General features: G+C 47.9%; 1 long non-coding RNA gene across 1 annotated transcript; it reads left to right on the top strand.

Moving 5' to 3' along the window:
• The first annotated feature begins 2,570 nt into the window (after nt 1-2,570).
• On the top strand, nt 2,571-10,535 carry LOC140846479 (uncharacterized). The gene is made up of 2 exons (XR_012125604.1): nt 2,571-2,999; nt 8,070-10,535. It is a non-coding gene; the product is annotated as an uncharacterized lncRNA (long non-coding RNA).
• Nucleotides 10,536-10,826: the final 291 nt, after the last annotated feature.

The raw sequence follows: 10,826 nt of genomic DNA, 5'->3' as shown, positions 1-10,826 counted from the left end.
CAATCGACCCCATCTTAAGACAGGGCAAGTAATCCAAAAGGGTATGTCCCCACTGATTGGGGGTCTCCACTATCTCAGAGAACAGAATTAATCAATTCCTTGTGTTAAGTTTATCTCACAGAATATCTAGAGGACTATGGTTAATGACATAATGTCTCCCGCCAGAGCTAGACATCATGAGACCGCATGTCAGCCTCCTCTGGCCCTTTGCCCCACTCTTGAAATTCTTACAAGAATCCTAAGCCTCCGCGCACACCTCCTCTCTGAGGCTGCCCGAACTTTCCTATGCTGAGCAGGGGTTCAGTGAGCTTCCCTCTCCCCCCTTTGCTCTTTGCTCTCTACTGCCTGCACCGCTGCTGTTATCCCCTACTACTCTCCTGTTAATGAATTCCTTATCGGCACTCCTCTGACCTGCTGGAGAATCTTTCTTGATCAGAGTCAAGAACCCTCCCCGCAGCCAGGCTGAGGTTTCACCTAGTGCGCACGGAGAAACCGTCCCCAGGAGCGGCTGCCTGGCAACATGAGCCCTCTGCTCTTTCACCCTGTACGGGCCTGCCAATCTGCCTTTCGAAAACTGCACTTTGTAGCAATTTCCTCCCTTCATCCTAAACCTCCCTCTGCTCCTTGTTTTCCTTCCCTAGGGGGCGAAGCTCCTCTGCCTGACCTTTGCTGCTCACGGAATGAATCTAGGCGTACTTAGCTTTCCTCCCGCGTGTTCCACCCGCCTGCTTGGGGCTCCCAGGTGTGGGTCGTGGGTTTTCCCACTGTCCGCAGCGCCCACTGCCCTATCCCTCTGGAGGACCCCTGCCACCCGCGACATCTCTGTTAGTCCCCTGGCCTGGCAGAACCCAGCTAGATTAGGCGTGAAGCTCTGAAATCTTCAGGTATCTTCACTTGTTTATTTCTAAAAGAACTTTGGAAAACTGCGTCTGCCCATACATTTTTAAAAAAAATTTTCATTTTGGTAACGTTAATCTACAATTACATGAGGAACATTATGTTTACTAGACTCCTCCCATCACCAAGTCCCCCCCACATACCCCATTACAGTTACTGTCCATCAGTGCAGTAAGATGCCGTAGAATCACTACTTGTCTTCTCTGTGTTGCACAGCCCTTCCCGTGCCCCCCCACATTATACATGCTAATCGTAATGCTCCCTTTCTTTTCTCCCCCTCTTCTCCCTCCCTTCCCACGCATCCTCCCCAGTCCCTTTCCCTTTGGTAACTGTTAGTCCATTCTTGGGTTCTGTGAGTCTGCCGTTGTTTTGCTCCTTCAGTTTTTCCTTTGTTCTTATACTCCACAGATGAGTGAAATCATTTGATATTTGTCTTTCTCCACCTGGTTTATTTCACTGAGCATAATACCCTCTAGCTCCATCTATGTTGTTGCAAATGGTTCGCTCATACATTTTTAAGATAACATCTAAAAATTTTCATCCTAGTTTAAGCAGATATAGAGGATATGATTGTTACTAAAATTTGACATCTGTAGAGGGGAGCCCCAAGAAGGCTCTCATGATCCCACCCACCTTGCTGTTCACATCCTTCTGTTTCCTGTCCAATGTGCTGGACCTAGTGACTTGTTTCCAACAATAGGATGTGACAATAGTGGTGGGATGTCACTTACAAGATTAGGCAACAAAAAGACCATGACTTCTGGTTGCTCAGCCTCTTTTTGGGTTGCTGAGCTGCCGTGTGGAGAGGCCCACGTGTCAAGGAACTGAGAAAGGCCGCTGGCAACACCAGTAACAATTGAGGGCCTAATTTAATAATTATGATTTAGTATATAATTGATCAAAATAATGCAAATTTGATATAGGCTTTGATAAATAATTATATAACACTTATTTAAAATTCATTTCTCATGTTTTATTTCATATGTCATGGACAAACCCTTCTTATTCATAGACTGAGACCATGCAGCATTCTAAATATTCTATACGTAATCCTCAAAAAACCTTGTTTACATGCATAATTCTGACACTAATTTCATCACAACCACATCATTCAATTCTTGGAACCCCTTCTCAGTTATATGCTGACAGTCACATAGCCATCTGTCACCAAATATTTTTTTTTTTGTATCATTAGTGTACAGTTACATGAGCAACATTGTGGTTACTACAATCCCCAATTATTAAGTTGCCACCACATTTCCCATTACAGTCACTGTCCGTCAATGTAGTAAGATGTTATAGAATCACTACTTGTCTTCTCTGTGTTGTACGGCCCTCCCTATGTCCCCCACCCCCTACATTATGTCTGCTAATTGTAATGCCTCTGTTCCTCCCTTGTCCCTCCCTTCCCACCCATCCTCCCCAGTCCCTTTCCCTTTGGTAACTGTTAGTCCATTCTTGGGTTCGATGAGTCTGCTGCTGTTTCGTTCCTTCAGTTTTTTTCTTTGTTCTTATACTCCACATATGAGTGAAATAATTTGATACTTCTCTTTTTCCACCTGGCTTATTTCAATGAGCATAATACCCTCTAGCTCCATCCATGTTGTTGCAAATGGCATGATTTGTTTTCTTCTTACGGCTGAATAACATTTCATTGTGTATACATGTTGGCAGCCGCGCTCAGAAAATAGCGCCCAATGCAGGGCAGCCGGAAGGCCCCGAACTTCCTAATGACAAATCATCCCACACCACTAAACTACATGCTAATTGCGCCTTGGCATAAGGACCAATGAGACCCACCAAATGGTTATGCTAATAAGGCATATGGAGCCGCACCAACCAGGTCAGAGCATGAGAACTATATAAGCAAGCCTCTCCTTCCCCTCTGGGTCCTGCCCAACTCATTTGTTTCACAAAGAGCTGAAGAATAAAGCTTTCTGCAGAAGAATCCTGCTGTTGTTGCGTGCTGTTCTTGCCGGCGAGGACGGGGTGCGCGACAAGTGGTGCCGAAACCCGGGAACCAGAACATCACCGGCACAGGGAGGACCCTTCAGACATCTGGAGAGGATTCAGAACTGCAGGTCAGAAGAAAGCCCGGAGGGGTAAGTTCCGAGAGGCCCCTGCTTTTTAGGATGATGGTTGATGGTTCTCTGTAAATAAGGAGGCACCATGGGGAATGCACCGTCATTAGTCACGGCGCTGCAGACAGCTCTCAAAGAGCGAAACTTGAAGGTCTCCAGCAAAGTCTTAGGATCTTTTGTGAAGGAGATAGACCGTGTGGCCCCCTGGTTCATTTGTTCAGGGTCCCTCTCAATCCCGAGCTGGGACAAACTGGGGAAAGATCTTGATAGAGAGGAGGAGGAGGGTAGCCTGAGGGGAGGCACCAGGCCCCTCTGGAAACTGATTAGAGCTTGTCTGAAAGATGAGAGATGTGAAAAGGTAATAAAAGAAGGTCAGAGAGCATTGACAGATATCCAAGAGAGCATGTCAGAAACGGAACGGGAAACAGAGAGCGCGCGCGGCCGAAAAAAGGCCACAAAAACGAAGGTAAAGAAACCTCAGAGTGAGGGAGAAAGCCCGCCTAGGGCAAAAGCGAAAGAGCCCCGAGAAGCGAGTGACGATCGCCTCGGAGAAAATAGTAAATACCCCTGGAAAGAGTTGAGGGACCTCCAACTCTCCAATAGGGAATCTGAGGAGGAATTAACGTCCGCAGAGGAAGGGGAAGAAAATAAAACTGCAGAGTGTAGAAGTAAGGGAACCAGCAAAGTTGAAAAGCGGACCAAGGAAAAAATGAAAGCAGGGTGTCCCCCGACGCCCTTTGCCCCGCCACCTTACGTGAGTGGCGCACTCTCCTTTTGCCACCCAGATACTCTTCAGGCAATTAGACAAATGTTTCCTGTATTTGAGGATAATGGCGTACGCTCTCACCAGCCCCTGAGCCATAAACAAGTTAAGGAGTTAGCAGAATCCGTTCGGGCTTATGGAGTCAGTGCTAACTATACCATAGCACAAGTTGAGAGATTAACAGAGACAGCCATGACACCCGCAGACTGGCAATATGTAACTAAGGCATGCCTTTCTAGTATGGGGCAATACATAGAATGGAAGGCATTGTGGCATGATATCAGCATGACCCAGGCACGCGCAAACGCGGCCGAAGGACAGCCTGCGTGGTCATATGATATGCTGATGGGCCAAGGACAGTGGGTAGCCAACCAGACCGCCTTCCCCTTACAGGTATACGCACAAATAAACACGTGCGCCGCCAAGGCATGGAAAGCCCTCACCAACAAAGGAGAAGTATCAGGCAATTTGACAAAAATTATTCAGGGGCTGAGCGAGCCATTTTCTGACTTTGTCGCTCATATGATGGAGGCCGCAGGCAGAATATTTGGAGATCAGGAACAAGCAATGCCCCTAGTGGAGCAATTAGTATTTGAACAATGTACCAAGGAATGCAGACAGGTGATAACACCCTGGAAACAAAAAGGGATACATGCCTGGTTGAAAGCCTGTAGAGAAATAGGAGGGCCACTCACCAATGCGGGCCTAGCCGCGGCCATATTACAGAGCCACAAACAAGCCAGGATCACTAACAGAAGTATCAAATGCTTTCAATGCGGGAAATTAGGACATATAAAGAGAGAGTGTAGGAGCCCAGCTTCAGAACAAACAACCCAAAAGACCCCTGGGTTGTGCCCTAAGTGTAAGAAAGGCAGGCATTGGGCCAATGAGTGCCGGTCTATTAAAGATATAGAAGGGAAACCCTTAGAACTGCCAAAAAACGCCCAGAGGGGCCCCTGTCACCAGGGCCTGCAAATATATGGGGCAACCAGCACGCAAGTGTCATTCGGGAACAACCAGGCCCCCCAAGGAGAGCCACTTCAGGTTCCGCGGGATTGGACATCCGTGCCACCACCAGAATAGTGTTGACTCCACAGATGGGAGTTCAGCCTATCCCTTCAGACTTTAAAGGCCCCCTACCACCAAATACCATTGGGTTACTCCTAGGGCGCTCTTCTGCTGCATTGAAAGGCCTGGTAGTTCATCCCGGAGTCATAGATCAAGATTATGAAGGACAGGTAAAAATCATGTGTTCGGCCCCTAGAGGAATCTACCCTATATCTCCGGGAGACCGCATAGCCCAGCTTAGTTTTACCTAGTCTCCACGCCAATTATCCTGCTACCAACACGGAGAGGGGAGAAAGGGGCTTCGGCTCCTCTGACTGGGATTCAGCCTTCATAGTATTAGATTTAGCAGACAGACCAAAATTAACTCTTCAAATAGAGGGAAAGAGCTTTGAGGGAATCCTAGACACTGGAGCAGATAAAAGTATTATCTCTGCAACCTGGTGGCCCTCCAAGTGGCCTGTGACCCAATCCTCACATTCATTACAAGGTTTAGGATATGAGTCAAGCCCTTCAATTAGTGCCAAACCATTGAAATGGCGAGCCCCTGAAGGACAAGAGGGTACAGTCACCCCTTATGTACTCCCTCTACCGGTCAATTTATGGGGGAGGGATGTCATGAGAGACTTAGGCCTCAAACTCATTAATGAATACTCCACCCCCGCCCAAGGCATGATGATGGACATGGGATACATCCCTGGCAAGGGGCTGGGGAAACACCAACAGGGACACATAGAGCCCATCCTGCCCAAAGTAAAGAATGACCGTCACGGCCTGGGTTTTTCATAGGGGCCATTGAAGATGCCATGCCCATACCTTGGCTCACAGAGGAGGCCGTATGGGTTCCTCAGTGGCCCCTATCCTCTGAAAAATTAGAAGCAGCTCATTGCTTAGTGCAAGAGCAGCTCCAAGTGGGACACCTAGAACCCTCTGTGTCCCCATGGAACACACCCATATTTGTAATCAGGAAAAAGTCAGGATCATGGAGGTTGCTTCATGATCTGAGAGCAGTAAATGCTCAAATGAGAATGCTTGGACCTGTACAACGGGGACTGCCACTCCTCTCTGCCTTACCCAAAGAATGGAAAGTGCTCATAATAGATATTAAAGATTGTTTCTTTTCTATACCTCTAAGCTCCAAGGACAGGGAAAGATTTGCTTTTACTTTGCCAGCTATTAACCATGAACAACCCGATGCCAGATTTCAGTGGAAGGTCCTCCCTCAAGGAATGGCAAATAGCCCCACCATATGTCAACTGTACGTTCAGCGAGCACTAGACCCAATTCGTAAGACCTATCCCACGCTAAAGATCATCCATTACATGGATGACATCCTTCTTTGCTCCCCACAACCAGCGGAAATAGAAGAAGCATATATAGATCTCACTAGATCCCTAGAAAATTGGAGACTGAATATAGGAAGCGAGAAGGTCCAAAAATCTAGTGTTAGCAAATTCCTAGGAGCAACCATTTACACAGATGTAATTTGCCCCCAAAAGCTTGAGATAAGACATAATCAATTGCGAAATTTGAATGACTTCCAAAAACTCCTAGGGGATATTAATTGGTTGCGCCCATACTTAAAGATACCCACCACTGAATTGACTCCACTATTTAAAACCCTAGAAGGAGACCCACAACTAACGTCACCGCGCTCCCTCACGCCTGAGGCATTACAAGCCATTCGCAAAGTAGAACAGGCTTTGATGACAGCACAATTAAATAGAGTGCAATCGAATGAACCCTTTGAGTTGTGTGTCCTTCCCACCCCAGAGCTGCCAACAGCAGTTTTATGGCAGCACGGCCCACTGATCTGGATCCATCCCCAAGCCTCTCAGGCTAGGACAATAGAGTACTATCCGGCAGCCGTGGCCAAACTTGCTTTGAGAGGAGTAAAAACCTCCATGACACATTTCGGAGAGGCTCCAGCTAAAATTATAACCCCTTACAGCGTAGAACAGATACAAGTATTATGTGCTATGAACGATGATTGGGCCATACTTGCTTACAGTTTCTCAGGAACCTTTGATAATCATTTCCCTAAACATCCCCTCATCAACTTCGCCAAAAATCATCTCCTAGTATTCCCTCGGGTCACTAGCCTAACCCCGCTGCCTCATGGAAAAACAGTTTACACGGACGGGTCTAAGAGAGGCACAGGTGCCTATGTCCATGATGGCAAAGTTGTGACAAAAAGCTACACGCCTGACACTCCACAAATAGTGGAATGTCGCATAGTCTTAGAGGTCCTACAAATCTTTCCTGAACCTTTAAATATTGTGTCTGACTCCTGTTATGTAGTTAATGCAGTCAAATCTCTAGAAGTGGCCGGGCTAATTAAAGCGTCCAGCCCAGTAGCCACTTTGTTCAAACAGATACAATCAGCACTACTTCATAGGCAATCTCCTTTGTATATAACTCATATCAGAGCACATTCAGGCCTTCCCGGGCCTATGACCCAAGGCAACCACCTGGCAGACCTCGCAACCAGAAGCATAGCCTTTCCCCTGCTAGACCCTGTCACCACAGCTTCAAAATTCCACACACAGTTTCATGTCACTGCCGAAACGCTGCGCAGGTGGTTTAGCATAACCAGGGCCGAAGCTAGGAACATTGTCCTTAGCTGCCAACACTGCTGCAGCTTCCTTCCCGCACCTCATGTTGGGATCAACCCCAGAGGTATTAGGCCTTTACAAGTTTGGCAAATGGATGTGACGCATATTTCGTCTTTTGGGAAACTGAAATATGTACATGTATCCGTGGATACTTGTTCAGGAGTCATCTTTGCCTCCCCATTGTCAGGAGAGAAAGCTTCCCATGTCATCCAGCACTGCCTTGAGGCTTGGAGCGCATGGGGGTTACCACAGATTCTGAAAACAGACAATGGCCCAGCCTATACCTCTACAAAATTTGCTCAATTTTGTCATCACATGGGGATAAAACATATCACTGGCCTTCCCTACAACCCACAGGGTCAAGGGATTGTGGAACGCGCGAACCGCACGCTCAAATCCTATTTACTTAAACAAAAAGGGGGAATTGAAGATATACCCCCCACACCAAAAACTGCCATAGCCCTAGCACTTTTCACTATAAATTTTTTGAATCTGGATGCTCAAGGCCATACAGCAGCGGATCGCCATAATCAGTGGCCAAAAGACCCACAAGAACTAGTAAAATGGAAGGACGTGTTATCTAACCAATGGAAGGGCCCGGATCCAATCATAATCAGATCCAGGGGAGCTGTGTGTGTTTTCCCCCAGGGTGAAGAAAATCCCTTCTGGATCCCGGAGCGCCTAACGAGGAAAGTCCTAAACAAAGGAGATGACTTCGCTGTACCTCCTGACCCTGCTCCTGACACTGGAGACCCCGACTCAGGGAGTATTGAGATGGGGAATCCTGTCTGCCTTTCCTAAGCCTATGCCTGTCCATTTCAATGCAGCCATTTTTCCCCGCTTTTTCACCACCAACTCTAGTATGAACTTGCCCTACCTAGTTAAAGACACCCTAGTAGCTCCCCTGGGAGAAAACCGATCCTTCGTAACTAATGGGTCATTATGCTTCACCACTCAGAATCTAGCTGGCTGTATCTCCCTGAAACGGAGGAAATACGGATGGTTCAGTGACATAATTCTAGAGGCCAGTAGCCTCCCCGTTATGTCAGCTAAATTTGAAGGGCCTAATAAGGAAGGGAGCCCGCCCTATAAGAACATGACTATCCACCAGATGGTTCTCTGGATCAATGGCACATTTGTACACTCTCCCAGGAACAATTCCACCGACAGGCCTCGTCAACCCAAATATGCCTCCCATTGTGTGGGCGACTATGAGGGAGAGCTGTGGCCCTGGACTGACTGTCAGTCAACTGTAGTAAAGTGGGCAACTGAGAGGCAGGAGTTTACCATCTCCCCAGATATGGAGGGACGGCCAGCCAATGAGGCTTGGTGGCCAGTAAAGGTGCTCGAAGGCGAGTTTCGTCAGCAGCTGAGCATGAACCCCTTCCATAAATGGATGCTGTGTGGAGTCAATGGCTCGTGTACCGACCTCTCCCCCTTTTCCGCCCTCCAGGGTGGGGGAATCGGTGTAAAAAATATCACCTTTTGGTGCGAGAATAACCACATGCGCGCACACTGGAACATGATCATGACCCATAACAACGAGAACTACACGTGTTCAGCAAAATCAGGTCCAGAGTCACCTAATTCCCTTTTTCCACCTTCTCCAGTATGCGTATACCCCCCATTTCTGTTTATCTTATCCAATAGTAGCTTTGACTCCTGCTCCAATGAAACCTGCTTTCTGTCTCAGTGTTGGGATGCGCGTAACTTTACCAATGCTTTGGTAGTCTGCATCCCCTGTTGGGTCCCTGTTCCCGTAGACGCCCCTAACACCATGACTCTGTTTAGAGAAAGGCGCGATTTCGGTGTTACAGCCGCCATAGTGCTCCTGATCTCCGCGACCGCGGTCGCAGCCACCGCCGCTGGTATAGCTTTAGACACCTCCATCAAATCGGCTACAGAGCTCAATAACCTTGCAGCCTCAGTAGCTTCTGCCCTGGACCAACAGTCCACACTTGATGGCAAACTGAAAGGAGGAATAATGATCCTCAATCAACGCATAGATCTCGTGGAGGAACAAATGGAGGTGCTCTGGCAAATGGCCCAATTGGGATGTGAGCGGAAATATCGTGCCCTCTGCATCACTAGCATTCAATATAAAAATTTTACACGGGCAGCTAATCTGTCACGAGACCTGTCCCAGTATCTTTCAGGAAACTGGTCCCAAGACTTCGATGGGACACTAGAAGAGCTGCGGTGAGAAATTATCCACATCAACTCCACCCGTCTAGATATCTCCGTAGTGGAAGGACTCTCTTCCTGGTTCCTCAGAGCTCTCTCCCACGTCAAGGAGTGGGCGGGCATGGCTGGGATGGGCGTGTTCCTGCTTGGAGGTCTCATGCTCTTACTCTGGTTGTTATGCAGACTCCGCAACCAACATAAGCAGGACAAGGTGATCCTTGCTCAAGCCCTAATGGCGATAGACGTTGGCGCCTCTCCCCAAGTGTGGCTCAACATGCTTAAGAAGGAAGCTCAGCTTTAGCTTGAGGTAGCTCTTGCACCCTGAGCCCATGTGGCACTGCACCAGGCCCGAGTACCTCAATGCTTAATCACAGCTTTCTTTAAGAAGCTCATGGTGCAAGAGGGTTGAGAAAAAGGGTCCAAACCCTTTGTACCAAGCGGTCCCAACGCCAGCCAGAGGATGCGAGGCAAAGCACTGCAAGAGGTCTTGGACCCCTCTGAGAGGCATGCCTGACTGCATAGGGGTAGATGCCCAGAACCCCTCTCCAAAAAGGGGGCATCAGGAAGTGCGATGGAGGTCAGGCCTCTGTCTCCGCCTCTGCTGGCAAGTTCCGCCTTGAGCTTCTGTTAGACAAAAAAGGGGGAGATGTTGGCAGCCGCGCTCAGAAAATAGCGCCCAATGCAGGGCAGCCGGAAGGCCCCGAACTTCCTAATGACAAATCATCCCACACCACTAAACTACATGCTAATTGCGCCTTGGCATAAGGACCAATGAGACCCACCAAATGGTTATGCTAATAAGGCATATGGAGCCCCACCAACCAGGTCAGAGCATGAGAACTATATAAGCAAGCCTCTCCTTCCCCTCTGGGTCCTGCCCAACTCATTTGTTTCACAAAGAGCTGAAGAATAAAGCTTTCTGCAGAAGAATCCTGCTGTTGTTGCGTGCTGTTCTTGCCGGCGAGGACGGGGCGCGCGACATATACATACCACCTCTTATTTATCCATTCATCTACTGATGGACATTTAGATTGCTTCCGTTTCGTGGCTACTGTAAATAGTGCTTCGATAACATAGGGGTGCATCTGTCTTTTTCAAACTGGAGTGCTGCATTCTTAGGGTAAATTCCTAGAAGTGGAATTCCTGGGTCAAATGCTATTTCTATTTTTAGTTTATTGAGGAACCTCCATACTGCTTTCCACAATGGTTGAACTAATTTAC

This window comes from Manis javanica, chromosome 15, assembly GCF_040802235.1.
Source record: "Manis javanica isolate MJ-LG chromosome 15, MJ_LKY, whole genome shotgun sequence".
Lineage (NCBI taxonomy): Eukaryota > Metazoa > Chordata > Mammalia > Pholidota > Manidae > Manis > Manis javanica.
Note: the sequence above shows the minus strand (reverse complement) of the source record. Positions and strands in the feature narration are given on the sequence as shown.